This window comes from Panthera onca, chromosome C2 (genome assembly GCF_046562875.1).
Source record: "Panthera onca isolate mPanOnc1 chromosome C2, mPanOnc1 haplotype 2, whole genome shotgun sequence".
Taxonomy (NCBI): Eukaryota; Metazoa; Chordata; class Mammalia; order Carnivora; family Felidae; genus Panthera; species Panthera onca.
Genome location: NC_138347.1, coordinates 82,150,851 through 82,177,437, shown reverse-complemented (window position 1 = coordinate 82,177,437; position 26,587 = coordinate 82,150,851). Strand labels below are relative to the sequence as shown.

The 26,587-nt window shown below is 37.7% G+C and overlaps 1 protein-coding gene across 9 annotated transcripts in view; it reads left to right on the top strand.

Annotated features, from left to right (window-relative positions):
• MAP3K13 (mitogen-activated protein kinase kinase kinase 13) overlaps window positions 1-26,587 on the top strand; it is a 170,420-nt gene that overhangs the window by 8,229 nt on the left and 135,604 nt on the right. For 3 of the 9 annotated variants that reach the window (XM_078453150.2, XM_078453151.2, XM_078453161.2), the window contains exon 3: window positions 18,736-18,863. The exons of 2 other annotated variants lie outside the window; for them this stretch is intronic. The gene's annotated coding sequence lies outside the window, so the exon portion shown is untranslated. Of the gene's footprint in view, window positions 1-5,116; window positions 5,249-9,893; window positions 10,633-18,735; window positions 18,864-18,901; window positions 19,433-26,587 lie in introns of those variants that run through there. 4 more of the 9 variants (XM_078453152.2, XM_078453156.2, XM_078453154.2 and 1 more) reach the window with 4 other exon arrangements.

Below are 26,587 nucleotides of genomic sequence, written 5' to 3'. Positions count from 1 at the left end.
GTGACCAGCATTTTTGTTAAGTGAAGGAACGTAGAGCAAAAAATTTCACCCTGCATCCCACACAGTAAGAGTACAGTAATATGTATGTGTGAATGTGTGTGTATTTGTATTTGTGTACTTCGTCATAAATAAAATGCATTTTTTTCCTATGAGTTGTAGTCGCTGATCCAGGTGTCTTATTTTAGCATTAATGCTTTTCTACCCATTTGGATTCTTAGGACACCGTTTCTTTTTTACTTCATACTACTGCTATTTGTGACAAAGGAATTGACGATTAATATCACTCTGATTTTTAGCCTAATTAATGAGATTTTTTTTCATTTCAGAGCACAAAGAAAGCCTCTAGGCCTTCTGGGTATTTTATTTAATATTCTTTTTTTTTTTTTTTTAATTTTTTTTTTAACGTTTATTTATTTTTGAGACAGAGAGAGACAGAGCATGAACAGGGGAGGGGCAGAGAGAGAGGGAGACACAGAATCTGAAACAGGCTCCAGGCTCTGAGCTGTTAGCACAGAGCCCGATGCGGGGCTCGAACTCACAGACCGTGAGATCATGACCTGAGCCGAAGTCGGACGCTTAACCGACGGAGCCACCCAGGCGCCCCTATTTAATATTCTAATACCATCAACTCTGACACATCAACTCTTAAATGTTAAAAACATTTAAGGTTGGTTCAACCTCATACTAGTAGAAAGATTGTATCAAATGTATTTTCTTTTAAAAATCTTTTGCTTTTGTCTTCTTGGCCTAATGGAAAACAAAAAGCTCCCATTTAGGTTAAAATTGTTTGAGGACTCCAGGCAGACAGGCTATAGAGAATATAGTTAGCACGACTAGGAGTTTGATGGTCTCTAAAAGAGAAAATGTCAAGTTGTCTTTCTTTGAGTGACTAAATTTATCTTTAATGACTTAAGTAAGTCACCAGTATTATTCAACTTTTCCTAAAAACAGATAATCCACTTTTTTGGTGACAGCATTGGTAGGAATAAGGTGACTTTTAAACTAAGTCTTTAGTGCTATAGTGTACTGAAAATTTATATTTGGTGCCTTGGGATTATTTACTTAAGCTTTGATGGAATGCTGTAGAAAACATTGATGTTCCCTGCTTTGTAAGCATGTATAATGTAAATGTGCTTAAATCATGTATATAATTTGTATTATATAAATCTATATAATACTAGCAACATGAATATTTATCAGAAGATTTAAGATGTAGAATCCAGCTGCTTTATTTTGCTGAACAGTCATAGCCAAGTTTCATACATCAGTGGAAACAACAAATTGCATAACTTGTGCAATTTGTGTATAACAATTGGCAGCAATGGCATATAGGCTTATTAGCATATATGATCAGCTTTTTCTTATTCCTCCTCTGCAGAAGGAATCACATCGGTATCTATATTCTCTCTGTGAAGGAGATAGGATCTATCTACACAAAAAGTCAAGAAAAGTAGGCTACCTCAGCCATTCTTGACTTTCTTCCTCAACTCTCAGGAATTTAATCCATCATCATATTCTGTCTTTTCTCCCTCCTAAGTGTCTTTCAAACTCTCCACATCTTTCTATTCCCACATCCACTACACTTATTTACACCTCCATTATCTTTGCCCTCGCTTCTTTAATAGCTGATTGGCCTGCTGTACACACTCCTTACTCCTCTAATCTCATTGCTTTTAGAGTCATCTTTAAAAAAAAATTTTTTTTACGTTTATTCATTTTTGAGAGAGAGGGACAGAGCACAAGCAGGGGAGGGGCAGAGAGAGAGGGAGTCACAGAATCCGAAGCAGGCTCCAGGCTCTGAGCTGTCAGCACAGAGTCGGACACGGGGCTCGAACTCACGAACTGAGAGATCATGACCTGAGCCGAAGTCGGAGGCTCAACCGACTGAGCCGCCCAGGTGCCCCTAGAGTCATGTTCTAAAAATACAACTCTAATTTCTTTTGAGTCATCTTCAAAAAACACAACTCTAGGGGTACCTGGGTGGCTCAGTCGGTTAAGCATCTGACTTTGACTCACATCATAATCTCAAGATTTGTGGGTTCAAGCCCTGTGTTGGGCTCTGTGCCTAGGAAAATCCTAGTAAATAGTATGGATTCAGTAAATATTTGCAGACTAATGCTTCCCACAGCTACCACTCTTTTCATTTAGATATTTCAGATACTGTACATTCTTCTAATTTATGTAATTTCTTCTCTTCAGAACCTTCCAGTTGCTTCTCATCTCATTCCATTTATAAACCAGAGTCTTTATGATGGTCTCCAGGGCCTTACCTGAGCTGCCTTTGCTCTCCCCTTATCTCTCGATCATCTGATGGTCAGCCCCAGCCACTCTGGTCTCCTAGCTGACCCTCAGAAACACAAATCTCTGTTCTGCCTTGGGAACTTGGTACTTGATATTCCCTGTACCTGAAATGCTCTTGCCTTAGATATCTTTGTGGGTTTAATCTCTCATCTTCAGTTCCTTCACGTCACGGTTTGTCCCCTCAATAAGTCCCTCTCTGACCGTCTTATTTAAAATTGTAAACTCATCACCACCCCATGACATTTCTCTTCCCCTTCCCTGCTTTATTTTTCTCCATGGTACTTACCTCTGACTGACACACTATTCAGCATTGTTTCTCCCCAGCACCCAGAACAAGAGGCAAGTTGTAAATTTGGCTTATTAAAGAATTTAACTTGATCAGAAATGATCATTGGACTGGAATAATGAACTTTGTTCTGTGGCACAGGTCACAGACATTGGGGTCATACATAGAAACCCAGAAAACCTACTTGATTTAACAATAGGAAATCATGAAATTACTCTTCTTTTTAAAATGTATTATTTATTTATTTTGAGAGAGAGAGAGAGAGAACACACACATGAGTCCAGGAGGGGCAGAGAGAGGGAGAGAGAATCCCAAGTAGGCTCCATGCTGTCAGTGAAGAGCCAAACTCGGGGCTTGACTATGAGATCTTGGCCTGAGCCAAAATCAAGAGCCAGATGCTTACCTGACTGAGCCACCCAGGTGCTCCCATGAAATTACTCTCCTAGAAAGAACTTGCTATCTGTATTAGGAAATTCTCCATTGGTATAAAACATGAACAGTCTATCCATAATAAAGCCTCTGCTACATCTGAGAGATGACAGTCATGGCCACCATGCTTATATTGTGTGCAGGACATTTCCAAGGTTGATTCAAACTTAGTAATGGAATAATTTTGAAAGTCCACTGTCAAAGAAACCTACCAGGACATTAATTATTCTAGTTTCTCTGACTCTAATCATGAGATAGTATGAGATTCCAGTGGTTATGGCCTCCTTCCTCTTGAGGTAGAGAATTGGCAACTTAGAAATTGATTTTTCATGGGCGCCTGGGTGGCTCAGTCAGTTAAAAGTCCGACTTCAGCTCAGGTCATGATCTCGCAGTTTGTAGGTTGGAGCCCTGTGTAGGGCTCTGCCCTGACAATGCAGAGCCTGCTTGGAATTCTGTCTCCTCCTCTCCCTGCCCCTCCCCCACTCACACTCTTTCTCTCTCAAAATAAATAAACTTAAAAAAAAAAAAAAAGAGTTTTCATTCTGCAGTATATACATGTATCAAATGATTGCCCTACACTTTAACCAATGCAAGGTTATGTATGTTAATTATATCAATAAAACTTGAAAAAAAGAAATAGACTTTTATATAATTAACAATTGAATTGAGGTGAAGGATTGGGAGTAAAGCAGATGAATTAGACTTCAAGAAATCTTTCACCGATATAGTAACCAAAATGAAAGTTACCTGGTGTGTATGTGCGTGCATGTGTGTGTGTATTTGTGTGTGTGTGAAGTTAAATGGGACATCATAGAGTACATGCCTTTGTGTTCATGTGATGTATACTTTCCCAATTCTGTTTTGTCTTTTTGCCATTTAAAACTGAGTCTGAGAATTGTGGAGATCACTGTAGGTCAGAGATAAACAGGGGATGTGTGTGAGTGTAGACTGCAAGCCTTTCAGTTAACTGCAGTACTTTGTTAAACAAGGCTGGTATTTTGAAGCAAAAGATGAGAATATTTAGCTAGGTGGGGTTCCACTGGCAAAATGTGCTCTTATTTGATTTTTTCTTCTTTTTTACCTTTCTCCTTTCTATCTTTGACCTGGACATAAACAGTACTTTTTGAAATAAAATCTTCTGTTCTGCCCTGCTTTTCAGGATTGAAAGAGGAGAACTGAACCAACATTAGACTTAGAGAAATAATGAAAATGTGTATTTTTGAAAACTCATTTATGTTCCATGTTTCTCAAAAAAAAAAAAAAGAATATGAGGAGACATGTTGGTACACAGTTGATAGTTGCTCATAGTACTCTCTGATTTTTTTATTTCTGCAGTATCAGTTGTAGTATTTCCTCTTCCACTTTGGATTTTTGTTTGAATTTTCTCTTTTTTTATTTTTCTTCATGAAGCTAAGACTTGTCAATTTTGTTGATCTTTTTAAAAATCAGCCTTTCATTTTGTTGATTTTTAAATTTTTTCCAAATTTTGTTTATTACTGCACTAATTTTTATTATTTCCTTCCTTCTGCTAATTGGGTTTAGTTTGTTCTTTTTCTAGTTCTTTAAGTTAGGTTATTGATTTGAGATCTTTTTTCTTCTTTATTTTTTTTAACTTTTAATCTTTCTTTATTTCTTTCTTCCTTCCTTTCTTTCTTTCTTTCTTTTTTCTTCTTAAATGTAGGCATTTACTGCTATAAGCTCCATTCTTAATACTGCTTTTGTTGCCCCCTATAAATTTTGGTATGTTGTGTTTCTGTTTTCATTTGTCTCAAAGTGTTTTCTAATTTCTTATGTGATTTTTTTTCTTTGACCGTGGTTAAGAGTGTGTTGTTTAATTTCCACATATTTGGGGATTTTCCCATTCGTTTTCTTCTGCTCTAGAATTTCTGTTTCTGTCTTTGTTGGTGTTCTCATTTTGTTCATGCATCATTTTCCTAATTTCTTTTATTTGACCATGCTCTCTTTTAGCACAGTGAACATCTTTAAGATGATTGTTTTGCATTTTTTGTCAGGTAATTCATGCACTTCCATCCCTTCAGGATCAGTTTCTGAAGATTTATTTTGTTCCCTTGACTTTGGGCCACGTTTCTGTTTTTTCAGGGAATTTTGCTGGGATTTGTGCATTTGAAAAAACAGCTACCTCTCTCGGTTCTATGGACTGGCTTCATACACAGGGAGACTTTCATCAGTCAGCCAACTAAAGATTCTGGAGACTTCTCAAACTTGGCATGGGTATGCATCTTCTCTGGGCTTGTTTGCGTGCCAGTTAGAAAGGTTCTCCAGTTGCTTTTTCAGGAGTTGGTAATCTTTTGTTCGCTCTGATGTTCATCTGTGGTATTGTAGGCTTTCTGGTGCAAGAGCTCAACTCTGTGTTCTCCCATTTCCAGTGACCCCAAGGCATCCATCCAAAGTATGCCTCAGCGTTCCAAGTCAGATGAGACAAACCAGTCTCTCAGGCAGTCTTTCGAATATTTGGAATGTTCTGTTCTTCTCATTCTGATGGAGTTGCTGTGGATTGGGTGTTTACTTCTGATCACACAGAAGTGTACCACCTTGGGGGAAGGGCTACAACAGGTGAAATGAAATGGCTTTCTTACCCATTCAATGTGGCTGTTCTTGGGTTTGAGTTTTTCCGGGGTACTACAACTTCTTAACTGGTTTTTGGAGGCCACATACAGGCCTTTTAGACCATATATTGTTAAGTTAGTGTCTCATTGGGAGAACTAGATCTGGGGCTTCCTATTTAGCCATCTTACCCTGTCAGCACAGAGCCCGATCCAGGGCTTGAACTCACACAAGATCATGACCTGAGCCAAAGTCAGATGCTTAACCGACTGAGTCACCCAGGTGCCCCACCAATAATTTTCTTGTGTGAAGCAAAAATCTTAAGCCACTGGGGAAGGGACAGGAAACTTTGTTTTTCAGGGTCCAGGCAAAGATTCATTGCTTCTGAGGGTAAGGTAGAAGCAAAAGCTTTCTGCGCTGGGAGGTACAGGAAACTCTCCACCATTAGCTGCTGCTACTACTTGTGGTTAGTATGGGGTCTGGTGTGCTGGAGGGGTTTTTGCAGTGTTCCCTTATAGATACAAGGCAGAGTTTCACTGCCACGGGGGGTTGGGGGTGTCTATACCTGAGGCATAGACGTATAGGGCCTGCCTAAGACTGAGTCCAGACCAAGAGAACGAATACACTTAACAATGAGTAACAAACAACAGCAGTCTATCTCTTCAGAAGGGGCAAGGATGCAGAGAAAGAACCCCTTCTGTGGCACAGACATGCAGTGACCACTGAAAGCTGAGTGTGGAGCAGGAACACTGAATAAAACGTGAGTATCCTGGGGTCCACACTAAGCACAAAGTAGCTGTTGCCCACTGCTGGAGGAAGAGGCACAGAAAGTAACTATAGCAACAATAAAACCAGCTCACCTACTGACTAGATTATGTCTCTTTGGAATTTCAGTTTACCTGGTTGCAGGACAGAAGAATAAGCATGCACATTTTTCCAAGAGTTACTATTCTTTTCCCTAGTTTGTATGGTTATTCTGTAGTCAGTGTGTGGCATTAAATCAAAAATTTAAAAATATATGAAATATATTTAAAATATATGTATTTTTAAGATACAAAGCAACAGACAGACCCAGCACCAGAGATGATTCATGTTGGAACTATCAGACAGGAACTTTAATTGTGACTAGTATGTTAAAGAATCTAGTGGAAAAGGCAGGACATATGCATGAACAGATGAAGAATTTTAGCAGAGAAATATAAACTATAAAAAAGGGGAAAGAAGATTCAGACACATTTTTTAAAAATGTGGTGGCCCTTCATATTTGCTGAAGTGATCTATTAAAATGTTCATTGCATCACTGTTTTATTTTTTAAATGCTTATTTATTTCTGGGAGAGAGCACATGCATGTGTGCAAGCAGGGGAGGGGCAGAGGGAGGCTGGAGACAGAGAATCCCCAGCAGGCTCCATGCTGTCAGTGCAGAGCCCAACATGGGGCTCAAACCCCTTTACCATGAGATCATGAGATCATGACCTGAGCTGAAGTCGGACGCTTAATAGACTGTGCCACCCAGATGCCCTTATTGCATCACTATTTTAAAAGAGAAAGAAAAAAAGAAATAGCCCAAACATCTATCAAGAGGAAAATGGATGAATAAACTTTGCTGGGCTATTCATTCAATGGCATAAATTCACCAATGCATTATAGAGCTTCTTACCTCAACAGGGATCAATCTCAAAAAGGAATGTTAAGTAAAATAAGTTTCAAAAGCACCTTATACATTTTCATAAAGATGAAAAATAGTACTTTGGGGGGGTTGATAAACACTAGATTCAGAATAGTGATTAAAGTATTATGGAGGAGAATGTGAACTTGGAAGGGTACAGAGGGTATTTGAAAGTTTTTATATTTTGGAAACTATCTGACACAATCATGAAAAACATGAGATAGTGGTGGGAAAAGGGTGAATTATTGTCAAGTTACCTGTGGAGTAGAATAGGAAAGCTCTTTAGACTCTTAGGAACTCTAGACACTGGCTCCTTTCTCTACACAGGCTCTGGATTCTAACCACGGAGGAACTACCTTGCTGAGTTTGTTAATCACTGTATAACAGTGAGTGCTGCTATGGTAATGCCCTGATTTGGGGCATGGGCCCTGGGTGAGGGGTAGGATATACTGGCATAAAATAATGTTTCTCAAATGGTGCGGTAGAGTACAGCAATTCCTAAGAGATCAAGACATAACCTACTACAGTTTACTTCCCCTCAGCATCAGTGCATCTCTGTCACTGAATTACTACCTGGCATTGTAATTATTAAATTTCTCCCTGTAGGGGTGCCTGGGTGGCTCAGTCACTTGAGCCTCCAACTCTAGCTCAGGTCATGATCTCACGGTTCATGGGTTTGAGCCCTGCATCAGGCTTGCTGCTATCAATGCAAAGCCTGTTTTGGATCCTCTGTCCCCCTTTCTCTCTGTCCTTCCCCTTACTTACACTGTCTCTCGCAAAAATAAATAAACATTTAAAAAAATAATAAAAAATACATTTCTCCTTGTCCAACTAGACGGTTAGCTCTTCAAGCACTCATTCTCAAGCACATAGTAGATGCTTAATAAATATTTGTGGAAATGAGTGCCCCTTTCCAAGAGATGCAATAAAATTAGTAAAAGATAGGCAGTTACACCTCAGTACATTAAATATGTGGCCAAATGGGATCTTTTGCATAACCGATGGCTATATTACCCTTTAGAACAATGGTTCTCAAACTTTAATATGCATCAGAATCACTCCAGAGGAGTAATTTAACAAAAATTAGGTGCGTGTGTGTGTAAACAAAAACATATTGGTAGGCCTTACCCTAGAGTTTCTGATTTAGTAGGGATGGATGGGACCTGATAGATAATTTGCATTTCTAACAAGTTCCCATGTAATGGTGATGCTGCTGGTCCAGAGACAATAAGTTGAGAATCACTGCATTAGAAAAATCCTGGGAAAAAAACATGGAGATACATAATGAAAATAACAAAATCACATACCCTTTTTCTCCATGTATCATTCCTTTGGGAATACTTCCTAAAGAGATTTAAAAAAAACAACAACAACAAAGGAAAAGGAAAAGACAAGCAAATTTAAAACACAAATTTTGCTACTCTGCCCTGTTGCAAATGGGGTATTAACCACCTCTGTTTCCAGATGCTAATCTGTAAAGTGGGGATAACAGTATGTTTTTAAACTGGAAGTATCTCCCAGGGTTGTTGTAAAGATTAAATTGATTAGGTAAAGTGTTCAGAACAATGTCTGGCTTAATATACATTAGCTATTACTGTTTTTGATTAAGAAATTTCAAGACTAACCATAGAAGAAAAAAGAGGTCTGAGCAGAATACATCAATATGGGAGTCATTAGGACAAAGGAGGTCAAGAAGAGAAAGCTCTGAACAACAACAACGACAACAAAGGGCTCTGAATATACTTTCCATAATTTGTGAAAATGAAACTATATCCTAGAAGCCAAAACACTTCTTTTTACATTTAAGAGTTTACTGTTTGGTAGGTAACATCACATAAAAATCTTTGCATTGAATGGCTTATATTTTTTATTTTCCAAAATGAAAATAACCTTATTGGAATCTTTTTGGTTATAAATATATGTGTGCCAAAATATATTAAAAATCATAAAAGGTGTTCTTAAAATCCCCTCCCTTGCCTGAGATGCGTTGTTTTTACTAATATGCTTTAAGACATCTGTCCATATTGCATTGCGTCTTTTATTTATTTTATTTTTTATTTTTATTTTGAGAAAGAAAGAGAGCATGAGTGGAGAGGAGCAGAGGGAGAGGGAGAAAGAGAGAATCTTAAGCAGGCTTCACGCCCAGTGCAGAGCCCAACCTCACAACTGTGAGATCATGACCTGAGCTGAAATTAGAGTCAGATACTTAGCCGACTGAGCCACCCAGGTGTCCCTATACTGCACCACTTTTTTTTTTTTTTTTTTTAAGTTTTATTTATTTTTGAGACAGGGAGAGACAGAGCATGAACAGGGGAGGATCAGAGAGAGGGAGACACAGAATCTGAAACAGGCTCCAGGCTCTGAGCTGTCAGCACAGAGCCCGACGCAGGGCTTGAACTCACGGACCGAGAGGTCATGACCTGAGCTGAAGTCGGCCGCTTAACCGACTGAGCCACCCAGGCGCCCCTGCACCACTTTTAAAGAAAGCATTTTGGAATGTAAAGGTTAGGAAATAATTATGAATTGTTTATGTTACATAACTAATATTTCTAAACTAATAGCAAAAGTTTTTGTTTTTTTTTTTTCGTTTTTGCTAACTAGATGGGAATAGGGACGTGGAGATGGAAGGGGGAATGCTTGAGAGCATTAAATTTGATTAAGTTTTCTTTCTTCCCTGCCTCTCGCCATCACATTTTTATTCCAACTTCCTCTGAAAAATCAGGGCCACAGTTAGACATTGAATTACTATCCCATTCATTGTTCTTCCTAACTAGACGTAGGTAGGGACAGGAAACATTGTGAGCTTGGGCAAGAGGAACAATTCAATGGCTTCTAATTCTATCCTGTAACTATTGTGATGTCATACTAATGGATTAAAATTCTTTAAGAAACCTGTAATGAGAAGATTCCAGGCACTATTATAAAATGGTAGAGAAATAGTCTAGGGACAATGTTCAAATGCAGTGATTCCTCTCCTGAACTTTCCCTGATAGTCTTTCCCCATTCACTCTACCCTTCATCTCGACTTCTGAGACACTGACAAGTTCTATAGAAACTCAGATTGTGAAATGTTTCATTTTTATCTATCCTGAACCAATTTTTGACAGCAGGATAGATGACTGGGCTAAAATCCTAGGCAACATTTAATGTACTTTCATCTTCTGAAAATGAGAGAGAGAAGAGCCAAGGGTGAAACTAAGAGGTGTGGGGAAAATTTTTGTTGGGGAAGTCTTTTGTTTCTGTTCTAAATCATCCCCACTGTTACTTATGACCCTATTGATTATTGGTGGTTTCGAGTTAGTTTCATAATTGCCACACACTGGAAAAGGCAGCGTGTCCAAAGCCTTACACAATAAATCTGAGATAACTCCCTCTCAGTGAAAGTAAGTATTTTAAGAAATTCCAAAATAAAGCAAAATAAAAATGACTTATATTATCTAGATTTTAAGATAGTTATTCTACTTGTATAACTAATGTTTACTAGTTAACAGGAATTAATTCTTGGCTCAGATTCTCATTTCAGCCTGAAATGTTCAGTGTTTGACATGCTTAAAAACTGGTCTGTCTTAGATAACTTGAAGCTGTATCAAGGGCAATTTTCTTGAACAGGGTAAATATGTGAAGGTTTTCTATGTGTAACTGGCTCTATAAATATATAACGCCAAACACGTTTAAGTGATCTTTTCTTAAATAGCATAAGAGAAAAAGAAGCCTTTCATTTTGTGTAAAGTTTATTGATTCATCTGTTATATAACGTCCAGGTTGAAGGTGCAGAGACAGATACCACTTGGCATACCATTCGAATGTATCATGTGAAAGTAGTTTCTATTTGAAATTTCCAAACAGATACTCCAGAACTGACGGGGAATTCCAGCAAGGTCATTCACCCATTAAACTTTAAAGGAAAAAAAAAAAAAAAACAAAGAGAAAAAAATTGGCTTTGTGTAAACATTAACCTATCTGCTGCTAGTTGTTTTTTTTTTTTTTTTAAGGGAGAGTTCAAACTGGATTTCTTTTATATTTCAAATAAAAAATAATAAATTTAATTAATTTGGAGGTTAAGTGTATCTATTGGAGGTTAAGTGCTTATATCACTTTTATATTGGCAAAATATCCACTGCTTAGAAAAATGGCTTTTCACTGTCTAGTCCTTAAAATAAAAGGAGACAGAGGACAGACAGAATTCTTAAAATGTTTTCATTGTGCTTTCCTTGGGAGTCATATCAGTTGAAACAGACCCAGTTCTTGCTCTTGAAGCTTTATAAACCTGCCCTTAAATGACATTGACAAACAGACAGGCATTTGACTAAGCAAACATTTGCTGGATATACATGATGAATTAAAGTATTGTGATTCTGTAAATGTCTTTTGTGTGGTCTAAATACACAATGAAATGTTGACTGTTTAGAAAATAGCAAGAGGAGTTATTCATCCACAGGCTGGCAGTTTATTCGGTCCTGATTCTTTAAATCCATATTTTAGTTAATGTTAAAATTTGTGTATATGGTGCCTCATAAAATGATAGCATATTAAATTTTGTTTTAATTTTAATTACTGTCTAGCTTTCAAATCTCTTATTGTTGCACTCATGTGTGAGTCTGTAGGGCCTTTGTGAAAGATTCAGGGCCTGACCTGCAGTGTTCTGTAGAATTTCATGCTTTCTGTTCCCTACCATTCCATGTACTTCATACTATTACAGGGACAGCACATGCATTCACTATCTACTTTTGGACAAAGTAGGGCTCTTATAAAATATGCTTATTAAATATTGAGTAGATACACAATGTTTATAAAATATCTGTAGGGTTTATCGAATAACTATGTAGAAAACATATTACATTTCCCTATAGCCCAGTTTTAAAAAAGCTCTGTTACCTTTACCTCCAATATACCGTATATATTCCTCTCTTCTCCCAAACTTCTCTTGCTCCCTCAGAGGTAACTAAAGTTCTGAATTTTTTTTTTGTTAATTTTCTTTTTTCAGTGGTTTTTATCACGCACTGTGTACCCCCAAATGGTATATTGATTAGTTTAACATGTTTTGGAACTTCATAAAAATGGAATCCTATCATGCGTGTTTTTCTGGGAATTTTTTTTTTTTTTACTCAGAATTATATTTTTGTATTTATCTGTGTCAATGCACATAGCTATTGCTCATTAGTTTTCACTGCTGTATAATATTGCATTGTACAAGTACTCCAGAATTTATTAGCAGATGAATTGATCAATAGACATTTGAGATGCACCAGTTTTTAGATACTACAAACATTGTTCCTATATATACATATATTCCTGTATACGTATCTGGTATACATGTGCAAGAACTTCTCTGTCAATGTTTCTCAACCTTTTGCATGTCATGGCACACATAGGAAATGATAGGTAGTGTTTGTTTCACATGCTGCCTTAAAAGAACAAAGCCGTGTCTCTGGCCTGGGAGCTTCTGCTTGGCTGGAGAGCTGAGGAGAGCCGTATCTGGGCACACCTGTAACCTGTTTGTTGCCTACCTGGGCACCATGGCACGGCAGTTGAGAAGCTCTGCTAGGGGGTGTGCCTGAGAGTTGAATTGCTGGTTGTAGAAACATGCTTCATTTCTTTCAGGAAATACCAAATTGCATGGTGGTATTAATAATTCCACTTACCTGACATTCAAAGTGCATGTATTCAATTCACATCCATGAATATATATTTAAGACGAAAAGGGAATCATTGAGAATTCTACCAATCTCATGATTATGAAGGTCAGGTGGGAAAAGAAAATAATGTATTGTTTATTCCCTAGGTTACCAATTCAGATTTGCTTTCTCGAAATATGATAATGTCAAAATTCCTTTAAAATGAGACCGCAGAGAGTTATAGGCCATGGGTGGTGTTAAGAAGTGATAACGCGCCCCCATAGTTGTTAGTTGTTTTTAATCATGAGAGCCAACAGCCTGGGCTGAATGAAATACTTGTGAGAGCTGTCATTCTATATTCTAGGTTTAGCGTTGCATTAGCTTTTTTTTTTTTTTTTCTTAGCCTTGAAATGTAAGGGAGTGTATATAAGATGGAATATGAGAGGTGTTTGCTATATAGCTTTTAGTTTAAAAACCCAAACACTTAGAAAAGAAGCTGGTTTATTTTAACCATTCTTAAAGTTGATTTTCTTTTAAACAGTAAAAATCTCTTAAGTATCAGAATTGCACTAGGATAAGAAATGATGATAATTTCTCCATTCACATGACATCAGAGTAGACCATTGATTTTACAAAAATCACTAACCCTAGATAGTTTTTCCATGACATTTTCTTTTTTTTAATGTTCATTTTTGAGAGAGAGAGAGAGAGAGGGAGAAAGGTAGAGAGAGAGGGAGACACAGAATCTGAAGTAGGCTCCAGGCTCTGAGCTGTCAGCACAGAGCTTGACACAGGGCTTGAACTCACGAACCATGAGATCACGACCTGAACCCAAATCAAGTTAAATGTTTAACTGACTGAGCCACCCATAAAGTTATTTTTTAAGTTCTAGGTATCCTGAATTTCAGTAGAAAGGGTACATTTCAGTATAGCTGGCCATTACATCAGTGCTTCTCAGATCTCTGCCCAAGAACCCCTTTAAAGAAGCAGAGAATGAATTTGTAGCCCTAGAATTTGGAAGGGGACCTCCTATAAGACATTCTATGCTTGAAATTTCAGGATTTGTCTTCAGAGCTCATGCATAGTTTGCATTCCTCTGTTTCAATATATTTTCTTCCAAACAAAATTGATGTTGCATACAGATCTATTTTGTGGTTTCAAGTATCTCAGTTTGAGAAGCATGATAATAGATGGGATCTCATTTCCCAAAGGCCTTTAAATTAGAAGTGCTTTCTTGTAAGAAAATTTTGACTTCTGTAATTTGGGTAATTTGGGTTCCATTTAGGCTTTACTGAAGGTGAAAAAGTTCTCTTGAGTGACCTCCTTTGCCATCAGCTATTTCTCTTGTTAACTGTCTTATGGACTTTTGTCTACCCTCATTTTTTGAACAGTGCATTTGATGGAACCCTTCTTCTTTAATCTTTCTTTTATCTTGGTTTCCAGGAAATTGCCATGTCCTACTTATTTTCTATCCCCTTTGACCATTCCTTCCCTGTCTCCTTTGCTACTCCTCTCTCCCCCTAATTGTGTTTCTGTCCCATGGCTCAGTTTTCGCTTCTTCGTCCTCAGTCTCTGTCATCTTTCTCAGCTACCCCAGTTCTGTGCCCTTACCAGGACTGTCACCCTGTAATGTCCAAATGCCTTTTGGACAATTGAGCTTGGACATTTTAGGGTCACTTCTTACTTGGCATTTATAAACTTATTCATATCCCCAGTGCCTTGCATAGAGCCTGGCATGAGGGTACCAGCAAATACTTATGAATGGATGAATGAATGAATGAATGAATGAACTTCATTCCCTTTTAAATAAGCTTCCTCCTCTCAGTTCCATCTTTTGTCACTGGCATCACTGATCTTATCTCTGCTTTCTGCTATTGCAAGTATTTTGTTGATTTTTTTTCTTTTGAAATGAATCTCATCTCCACATTAGCTCGTTTCATTGTATTTTCATAACTATTACCCTAATGCACCTCATGTCAAGATTACTCCCAGTTTCCCATCTGGCCTCTTTGATTCTAATCCCTCTTCTCTCCAAGCCATTGCCCCTGCAACTGCCCTAATAAGTGTTTAATATTTATTTATTGGTTTATGAAATTTTTTATTTTTGAGATAATTTTAGGTTTATAAAAAGTTGCAAAAATGGTACCTTCACTCAGTTTCTCCTGATGTTAACACCTCTCATAACTTTGGCTTGTTTGGCTTTGGCTTAATTTCAAAATTAAGAAATTAACATTGGTGCATGACAACTAAAATCCAGACTGTAAGTTTTCACCAGACTTTTTCCTACTGTACTTTTTCTTTTATTTTAGAGAAAGAGGGAGACAGTAAGGGAGAGGGGAAGAGAGAGAGAGAGAGAGAGAGAGAGAGAGAGAGAGTGAGAATCTTAAGCAGGCTCCATGCTCAGCACAGAGCCCGATGCAGGGCTCGATCCCATGACCCTGGAATCTTGATCTGAGCCAAAATCAAGAGTTGGACTGCTCAACTGACTGAGCCACCCAGGCACCCCACTACTATACTTTTTTCTATTCCAGAATACAACATTGCTATTTAGCACACCTATCAATTTTTAAATAGGTAATATCAACTTTGGTGAGAATTCAAAACAGACAAAAGGATATAGAAGTTTCCTTCATACCTCTGAACTATAACTATCCTGTCTCTTCCTTAAAGACGACCCATTGTTTCTGGTTTCTTGGATATTCTTCCTAAGAGATTCTCTGAATACATAACTCATATACATACACACACATACTCTTTCATACATACACAAATAGTTGCATTCAAAATATGCTGGTCTATCTTTTTTAAAATTTGTTATAGTTTCATTATTTTAATCAATAACACAAAGTTGCTTTTTTTTTTTTTAAATTCTAGTGTCTTATTGGATATCTGTACTGTAATTTGATTTGCCAGTTCCCTACTGATTGACCCCTTTTACCTTTGCAAACAATTCTCTCTGTTGAATATCCACCAACATACATCATTTTACATGTGTATGTTTTTAGTTACTACTAGGTAAAAGGGAATGCACATTCATAATTTGATTGCCAATTTGCATTTTAGAGTTTCCACCATTTTATCCTCTATTATTTCCCTATAGCCTCACCAAAATTGTGTCTTATGAGACTTTGAATTTTGCCAATTTGATAGGTTAAAATATAGCTTAAAATTATGTCATTGTACCTTCAATTTATATTTCTCTTATTAAAAATGAGGTGGAGTGTCTTTACATGTATTTAAGAGCCATTTACATTTTCTTCTGTGAACTCTTCATATACTTTCCCATTTTTCAATTAGGCTATTAAAGCACTACTGTTATTATTTCATTTTCTTGCTTTAAAATCCTTTAATTCTTGGGGCATCTGGGTGGCTCAGTCGGTTGAGCACCTGGCTTTTGATTTCAGCTCAGGTCATGATCTCGAGGTCCGTGGAATTGAGCACCCCCTCCCCACTGATGCTGTCAGCATGCAGCCTGCTTAGGATTCTCTCTTTCCCTCTCTCTGCCCCTCCCCTACTTGGGCACACACGCTCATGCTCTCTCTCTCAAAAATAAACTTTAAAAAATAATCTTTTACTTCTTTCTATTTTCTCCTGTGTTAAGTTGAAGTCCTAGTCCCCCTTTTAAGACTACATCATATGTTTCAACCCCAGTTCACACTACCTTCCAATAACCACTATCGCTCTAACCAGCTGGGTTTTTATACTCTCCCAAGGGTGCCCTGTGCTCATTCCTTCCACCATGCCTTCTTTCATAGTGTTTCCCCTATCCCCCTCTCCATTCACATATCCTCTTTTGAGACAGAATTAGTTGTCACTTCCTTCAATTGGATAAACTTTCTTTTAATTTCAAGTAGACTTCTAGAAAGAATAATTAACTGATAGTTTGTAAACTTTTTTTTTAAGTTTGTTTGCTTATTTATTTATTTAATTATTGGGAAAGAAAGAGAAAGACAGTGCCAGTTGGGGAGGGGCAGAGAGGGAGGGAGAGAGAGAAACCCAAGCAGGCACTGCTTTGTCAGCATAGAGTCCAAGGCAGGGCTCAATCTCTCAAACCATGAGATCATGATCTGAACCAAGATCAAGAGTCAGACACTTAACTGACTGAACCATCCAGGCACCCTGATAGTTTGTAAACTCTTAACAAAGAAAATGATAATCATTGAGACAGCACCAAACTATTAAAAAACAAAAACTGCTCATATCAACCTAACCACATCTCCATTTCCAGTATGCTGTGGACACATCTTTATTTATTAAGGCATTTTATTCTCTTGATATGTGTGAGAAATTAAAAAAAAAAGTAAGCTGTATGAGAGTAGGTGGTTTGTAGCTGATCAAACTTGTGTACCCAAAGAAGTTTCCTTTTTTATGTTTATGTATATATTGTGTGAGAGTGAGCATGCATTGGGGAAAGACAGAGAGAGAGGGAGAGAATCCCAAGCAGGCTCCATGCTGTTAGCTCAGAGCCTGATGTGGGGCTTGATCTCACCAACCATGAGATCATAACCTGAGCTAAAGTCAAGGGTAGGATGCTTAACCAACTGAGCATCCAGGCGCCTCCCAAAGAGTTTTGTTTCATGATCAGTGTCAAACTGAAGATCTCTAATAACAAAAATTTGTCCTCCATTTCAGAACTCTGTTTTTGATCTTGATTGGTCAATGTTTATTTACTAATAACTTGATGGATACATGAGAATTAAGTAAATGCAGTTAGGCTTAAAAAGGTACTTCCTATGACAGTACAGAGGCATGATTAAACATAATCTTAATCGTTGGGAAGGATGGGCTAAAACAAATAAGGTGAAATTTCAATTGAACATAAAGCTCTGCATTTCATCTCCAAAATTAGTTGAAAGAAAGAATGAGGGTAGAGTCAGGCACCTGGTGTGATAAGGAGTCCACCAAGTGTGGCATCAGAATAAGGAACTTAGTAGTTCCACAATTAGTTTTTTCTTTATCAGACTTCATTTGGAGTATACTATTCAGTTTTGGTATTAAATTTTCAAAGGAAATTAATTTTGAAATTAAAGTACCTGTATTATGTTTCTATTGCGGTCGTGATGAATTATCACAAACTTAGCGGACTAAAGCAATGCATGTTTATTATCTTACAGTTCTGTAGGTGAGAAATCCAACACAAAGGGGTGCCTGGGTGGCTTCGTTAGCCCCCTGACTCTTGATCTTGGCTCAGGTCATGATCTCACCGTTCATGGGATCTAGCCCCGAGGTGGGCTCTGCCCTAGAAAGGTGGAGTCTGCTTGGGATTTTCTCTCTCTCTCTCTGCCCCTCCCCCACTTGCACACGTGTTCTCTCTCAAAATAAATAAACATTAGGAAAAAAAAATCCAACACGGATCTCAATAGGCTAAAACTGTGGTATCATCAGGGCTGCATCTCTTTCTGGAGGATCTAGAAGAGAATCTGTTTTCCTGCCTTTTCTAGCTTCTAGTGGTTCCCTTCCTTCCCCTTCAAAGCCAGCAGAAGCAAGTCCAGTCCTCACTGACCACAGCTGAGAAAGGCTCACTGCTTTTAAAGGATTCGTGTGGTCAGATTGGCCCCATCTGGATGATCTCCCCCATCTAAAAGTCCTTAACCTTAACCACATTGCCAAAGTCCCTTGTGCCATGTAAAGTAACATATTCACAGCTTCTGGTGATAAGAGAATGGACATCTTTGTGGGGGACCATTATTCTGCCTACCACAGTTCTAACTGCAGAAGATCACCAGGATAGAGAAGGGGCTAATTGGATAGAGAAGCAGACTAAGAAGAATTGAAGATGATCCCCAAATATGTTGCCTAGGAGAGAATGAGATAATGTTTATAAAGTGATTAGTGCAGTAAGTACATAATAAATGGTTTCTGCTTCAACAGCTAATGCTACAAATTACAGAAATACAGTAGCTCAGAAGAGAAAGAAGCTTGGGGATGTGGAAGAAGATGAAGCAGCATAACATTTTATCTTGCCAAGAACAGAATTCGGGATCCACTTTTACTCTTAGGTAAGCAGGTGGTTTCAATGTCAGAAAGAACTAAGTTTAACAAGAACTCTGCATTATTCCCCTAACTAGTGAAAGAGAGGGAATGAAGGTGGGGGAGAAGCAACTTTCTGGTCTCTTTTTTGCCATGATTGCACAATGTATAGATTCTAAGGACAAGAGAAAACTTTTATTAAAAGAAAACACGGCTTTTGAAGCTCAGAGGAACGACTACATTAGTTTTTCCCCCAGGAACATATGGGAAAGGAACGTCCTCAGAAACCAAAGCCCAACTATCAGAGATTAAGAGATTTTTCAGGCTCACCTTATGATCTTCCTTGCGTTTGTCTCTTTAAACACGTTGAACTCGACCTTAAAGAAGCTGCTGATAAATAGTGGTCAAGCAGTAGTTAAATTAACAAACCCTCCCACCTCGCTCCACTGGGTGGTAGCTTCCAAGGCCACAGTAAATGTGTATCAGTGTGAACCTGATCCAGAAACAGCCAGGAAGGGAACAAAGTTTAGTCTGTGAGGAAATAGGTGGCTGCCGGTAGTTTCATGCTGTCTGTCCAGATTTCACTTTGCTGTGTGGTGTAAGTAATTTTTTTTAAAAATACATTCCAATGTAGAAAGATGGTGGGAATAATTTCCATCTTAGATTAAAATAAGGTCTTGCCTGGTGTAAATCTTGTGTAACTACACTTAGTTAAAAGAAAGCTTCAGCATTTTAAAAAATGAAGAGGAACACCATGAAATTTTTCAGCAGGTGTTCTGCTAAAACGGGTCCTGCTTGCATAAGATGGCTTTTAATGTCTTGTCTTTGGCTGAGTGAAGATGTTTGCGGCCAGAAAATAATACCTAGAAATAATCTTAGGTAGTGCTTAGATTTCTCCCCTGTGCTCTTTCCAGCGGCTTTTCCTTTAGTTCAGGTTCATGTTACAAGTTTATGTTAGCAAATATTTAATAGTCTTTCAGATAAACTGGGGGTTTTGTGATCCAAAGAAATGAAATGAATGAAAATAAAGTAGAACTTAATACAATGTAATAAGCTGTTGAGAGCCTAGATTTAAGAACAGTATAAAGTGTTTTCAAAGGGGAGGGACTTGGTGAAATAGAGGGAAATGGCAAGCAGCTTTAGGAATTTCATGCAACTTTGTAGAAATCTGTTTTAAGATTTTGACATGCATACTAATTTCCCAGTCTAAATTCCCAGTACAATAAAATTTCATATATTAAATTGGAATTGTTGTATTTCAGCTGTTGCAGTTCAACGTTGATAAAGATTCCAGGAACTACACACATCGTTACACAAACATTGACTTTATTGAGTGCGGCTCTAAGAATGTTAAGTTTGCATTTGGTGTTGGAGAAGTTGATATTTTCTTTTTCTGTTTTGCCACATGTATTTTAAAAAAAACACTCCTGGTACAGGACAATTTTATGACTTTTAATATAGAAACAAAGTTTGATGTCATTAATATATAAAAGTTATAAATGCCACCTGTTAGCCAGTAGCCTTTCAAATCAATCAAGGAGTGCTGAGGATACACATTGTTTATGTAGAAGTAAGTACACAAGGTTTCCCCTTTCCTCTGTCTTTATCTCAGATCTCAGGGACATCCAGTCTGTTTCTCTAGACTGCCTCATATTTCTGCAGGACTGAGCGGAAGCCCAGATGATGGTAATTGGCCCCAACTGACCATGGGTGGAATAGAACCCCAAGACACACTGTCCTAAGCAGGTTCTAGGACTGTAATAAAGTGAAACATTTACTCACCCTTTAGCTTGCTGAATCTCCATGATTCTTGGTTCCTGAGCTGATTCATTCCTCCCACTCAATAGCCTCTCCTGGGCCAGGTTACTTATAGTTGTTGGTTGTTGGTGGGCAGTGGTGGAAAGGTCCTAGGAAGGGAGTCAGCATGGCAGGTGGCTCTATTGCCAGGGAAGAAGCTCTTTCAATCTTTTAACAACCTGGAAGGCCATACAAGGGTGTACCAGCTGAATCGTAAGACCATTTTGGATATTTTTTCATTTGTTTTTCTATTTTTAATTGACATTTTTATAGTTAGGGTTCTGTCTAAGCCTGAGGTCTGGTTGGAAGCCTCTTTGGTGCTAGGAAAGGACACAAGGCCACAGATGAAACTTTGGTTCACTGCTCCTGGATGGAAGGGATTTGGGACCTCACACAAACCCTGAACCACAGGATGGTGATGTTCTCTTCATCCCCAGGTGTCTGCTAAGTCATGCCCCCCTCCCTTCATGGGAGCTGAGTAGGAAGGGTGCCCTTTTTCTTTTTTTTTAAATTCCAATGTACTTAATGTACAGTGTTATATTAGTTTCACTTGTACAATATAGTGATTCAACAATTCTATACATTACTCAGTTCTCATCATGCTAAGTGTACTCTTAATTTCCTTCACCTATTTCACCCATCCCCCCCCCCCCCCCATACTGCTCTGTTTGATCTCCATAGTTAAGAGACTGGCTTTTGGTTTGTCTACCTTTTCTTTGTATATTTGTTTCTTTTTTTTTAGAGAGAGAGCTCACAAGCAGGGGAGAGAGGGGCAGAAGGAGAGAGAGAGAGAGAGAGAGAGAGAGAGAGAGAGAGAGAGAGAGAGAGAGAATCCCAAGCAGGCTCTGTTGGAGCCCTGATGTTGGAGCCCCAATGTGGGGGTTGATCCATGCTGGACCCTGGGATCATGAATCTGAGCTGAAATCAAGAGTCAGACGCTCAACCAAATGAGCCAACCAGGAGGTCCTGTTTTGTTTCTTACATTCCACATATGTGTGAAATCATATGGTATTTCTCTTTCTGACTGGCTTATTTCACTTAGCATTATACTTTCTAGATCCATCCATACACACACACACACCACATCTTCTTTATTCATCTATTAATGGACACTTGGGCTGCTTCTATAATTTGACTGTTGTAAATTATGCTGCAATAAACATAGGGGTGCATGTAACCCTTTGAATTAGTGTTTTTGTATTCTTTGTGTAAATACCCAGTAGTGCAATTGCTGGAGCATATGGTAGCTCTATTTTTTTTTTTTTAATTAAAAACTTTTTAGTTAATTTATTTTGAGAGAGACAGCACAGCAAGGGAGGGGCAGAGAGAAGGAGAGACAGAATCCCAAGCAGGCTCTGCGATGTAAGCACAGAGCCTCATGTGGGGCTTGAACTCACAAACCTTGAGATCATGACCTGAGCTGAGATCAAGAGTCAGACACTTAACTGACTGAGCCACTCAGGCACCCCAAGGTAGCTCTATTTTTAATGAGGAACCTCCATACTGTCTTACACTGTAGCTACACCAGTTTGTATTGCCACCCACAATGCACGAGGGTTCCTTTTTCTCTACATCCTCACCAGTACTTGTTGTTTCTTGAGTTTTTTATTTTAGCCATTCTGACAGGTGCGAGGTGATATCTCATTGGGCTTTTGATTTGCATTTCCCTGATGATGAGTCATGTTGAGCATTTTTTTATGTCTGTTGGCCATCTGTATGTCTTCTTTGGAGAAATACCTGTTCGTGTCTTCTGCCCATATTTTAATTGAATTTTTTTTTTTTTTTTTGGTGTTGACTTGTATAAGTCCTTCATATATTTTGCATACTGACCTTTAATTGGATATGTCATTTGCAAATATCTTCTCCCATTCAGTAAGTTGTCTTTTAGTTTTGTTGATTATTTCCTTTGCTGTACAGAAGCTTTTTATTTTGATGTCTCAGTAGTTTATTTTTGCTTTTGTTTATCTTTCTTCAGGAGACATGTCTTTGGTCTGAAAAATGCATGTTATGACTTAAATCTTTTTGCATTTTTTGAGACTTGTTTTGTGGCCTAATATGTGATCTGTTCTGGAGAATGTTCTGTGTACACTTGAAAAGAATGTGTATTCTGCTTTGTTGTTATGGCCAATGTCAGAAAAATTACTGCCTTGGCTCTCTTTAGGATTTTTATGGTTTCAGGCCTCACATTTAGGTCTTTGATCCACTTTGAGTTTATTTTTGTGTATGGTGTAAAAAAGTGGTCCAGTTTCATTCTTCTGTATGTACCTGTCCAGTTTTTCCAACACCATTTGTTGAAGCGACTTTTTCCCATTGGATATTCTTTCCTGCTTTGTTGAAGACTAATTGACCATATAATATAGGTTTATTCTAGGCCTTTTATTCTGTTCTATTGATCTATGTGTCTGTTTTTGTGCCAGTACCATACCGTTTTGATTACTACAGCTTTGTAATATAACTTAAGTCTGAAATTGTAATATCTCCTGTTTTGTTGTGTTTTTCAAGATTGCTTTGGCTACTCAGAGTCTTTGTGGTTCTATACAAATTTTAGGATTGTTTGTTCTAGTTCTGTAAAAAATGCTGGTGGTATTTTGATAGGGATTGCATTAAATGTGTAGATTACTTGGGGTAGTATGGACATTTTAACAATATTTGATCTTCCAATTAATGAGCATGAAATGTCTTTATATTTCTTTGTGTCATCTTCAATTTCTTTCATCCATGTTTTATACTTTTCAGAGTACAGGTCTTTCACCTCATTGGTTAAGTTTATTCCTAGGTATTATTTTTGGTGCAGTTGAAATGGGGTAGTTTTTTTAAATTTCTCTTTCTGCTGCTTCATTATTAGTATATAGAAATGCAGTGGATTAGGGGCATCTGGGTGGCTCAGTAAGTTCAGCATCAGACTCTTGATTTCAGTGCAGGTGATGATCTCGTTGTTCGTGAGTATGAACTTAGGGTATTCTCTCTCCCTCTCTGTATCTCTGACACCCATGCTTGCTCTCTTGCTCTCTTAAAATAAATAAACTTTAAAAATGCAATGGATTTCTGTACATTGATTTTTATATTCTGAGACCTTACTGAATTCATTTATCAATTCTAGTAGTTGTTTGGTGGAGTATCTCAGATTTTCTACATAAAGTATCATATCATCTGCAAATAGCGAAAGTTTTACTTTTTCCTTACCAGCTTTTTCTTATCTGATTGCTATGGCTAGGATTTCCAGTACTATGTTGAATAAAAGTGATGAGAGTGGACATCCTTGTCTTGTTATTGAACTTAGGGGAAAAGCTCTCAGTTTTTCCCCATCAAGTATGATATTAGCTGTGGGTTTTTCATATGAGGCCTTTAATATGTTGAGGTATATTCCCTCTAATCTTCATTGAAGGTTTTTATCATGAATGGGTGTTGTAGTTTGTCAAATGCTCCTTCTGAATCTATTGAAATTATCATATGGTTCTTATCCTTTCTCTTGTTGATGTGATGTATCATGTTGATTGATTTGTGAATATTGAACCAGTCTTGCATCCCAGGAATAAATCCCACTTGATCATGGTGAATGATTTTTTTTAGTGTCTTGTTGGGTTCAGGTTGCTAATATTTTGTTGAAGGTTTTTGATCTATGTTCATCAGAGATATTGGCCTGTAGTTCTTTTATTTGGTGATGTCTTAATCTGGTTTCCGTGTCAGGGTAACGTTGGCCTCATAGAATGAATTTGGAAGCTTTCCTTCCTCTTCTATTTTTTGGAAAAGTTTAGGAAGAATAGGTATTAGCTCTTCTTTAAGTGTTTGGTAGAATTCAGCTGTGTAGGCATCTGGTCCTGGACTTTCGTTTGTTGTGAGTTTTTTGATTATTGATTCAATTTCAGTACTGGTAATTGGTTTGTTAAAATTTTCTATTTCTTCTTCATTTTTGGTAGTTTATGTGTTTCTAGGAATTCATCCAGTTCTTCTAGATCATCCAATTTGTTGTCATATAATTTTTTTTTTAAATTTTTTTTTAATGTTTTTATTTATCTTTGAGACAGAGAGAGACCGAGCATGAGGAGGGAAGGGGCAGAGAGAGAGGGAGACACAGAATCGGAAGCAGGCTCCAGGCTCTGAGCTGGCAGCACAGAGCCCCACGCGGGGCTCGAACTCACGGACCGCGAGATCATGACCCGAGCTGAAGTCGGACGCTTAACCGACTGAGCCACCCAGGCGCCCCTCATAATATTCTCCTTGTGTTTTTGTGGTATTGGTGGTTATTTCCCCTCTTTCTGATTTTGTTTACTTGAGTACTCCCTCTCTCTTTTTATAAATCTGGCTAGAGGTTTATCAATTTTGTTGATTTTTTTCAAAGAACCAGTTCCTGGTTTCATTGATCTGTTCTATTGTTTCTGTTTTTTCATTTCTGTATCATTTATTTCTGGTCTAATCTTTATTTCCTTCTTTCAGCTGGTGCTGGTTTTGAGTTTTGTTTGTTGTTCTTTTCTAAGTCCTTTAGGTGTAAGGTTAGGTTGAGTTGTTTTCTTGCTTCTTGAGGTAGGCCTGTATTGTTATAAACTACCCTCTTAGAACCACTTTTGTTAATTAAAATAAAAACAAAACCGCTTTTGTTTTAGACCATTGTATTTTCATTTTCATTTGTCTCCATGTAATTTAATCTGTATGTATTTGTGGTCTTTGAGATTTTTTTCTTGTGGTTGATTTCTAGTTTAATGGTGTTGTGGTCTGAAAAATGTGTGTTATGACTTGAATCTTTGTGCATTTGTTGAGTCTTGTTTTGTGGCCTAATATATGATCTATTCTGGAGAATGTTCTGTGTGCACTTGAAAAGAATGTGTATTCTGCTTTTTTAGGATGGAATGTTCTGAATATATCTGTTAGAGCCATCTGATTCAATGTATCATTCAAAGCCACTGTTTCCTTATTGATTTCTGTTTGGATGATCTGTCTGATGTTGTAAGTGGAGTGTTAGAATCCCCTACTATTATTGTATTACTATTGATAAGTTCCTTTATATTTGTTACTAACTGTTTTATGTATATAGGATCTTCCATGTTGGGTGCATAAATATTTACAATTGTTATGTCTTCTTGTTGGATTGTCCCCTTTTATGATTATATAGTGTTCTTCTCTGTCTCTTGTTACAGTCTTTGTTTAGTCTATTTTGTTTGCTTTAAGCATTGCTACCCTGGCTTTCTTTTCACATAAGTTTGCATGATAACTGTTTCTCCATGACCTCACTTTCAATCTGCATGTGTTTATAGGTCTGAAATGAGTCTCCTGTAGGCAGCATATTCTTTTCTGTACCTTCTCTTGCTCTCTTCTCTCATGATAAGTTGGCTTTCTTTAGTGATATACTTGGATTCATTGCTCTTTATTCTTTGCATATCTATTACTGGTTTTTGATTTGTGGTTACCATTAGGTCTGTATATAAAACATCTTCTGCATATAGAAGTCAATATTAAGTTGATGGTTGCTTAAGTCTGAACCCATTCTTTATTCCTCCTCCTCTCAACGTTTTAGGTATATAGTGTCATACATTACATCCTTTTTTGTGTGTGTGAGTCCTGTGACTGATTAATACAGATATACTTTACTGCTTTTGTGCTTCCTACTTTTCTTACTCATACTTATGGTCTTTCCTTTCCACTCAAAGCATACATTTCTTGTAGGGCTGGTTAAACGGTCATGAATTTCTTTCACTTTTGTTTGTCTGGGAAACTCTATTTCTCCTTCTATTCTGAATGATAGTCTTGCTGGATGGAGTGTTCTTGGCTACAGATTTTTTTCCTTTCAGCACATTAAATATATCATGCCACTCCTTTCTGGCCTGCAGAATTTCTGCTAACAGCCTTACAAGGTTTCCCTTGTATGCAAGGGTCTTTTTTTTCTCTTGCTTCTTTTAAAATTCTCTCTTTATCACTACTTTTTTGCCATTTTAATTACTATATGTCTTGGTTTGGACCTGTT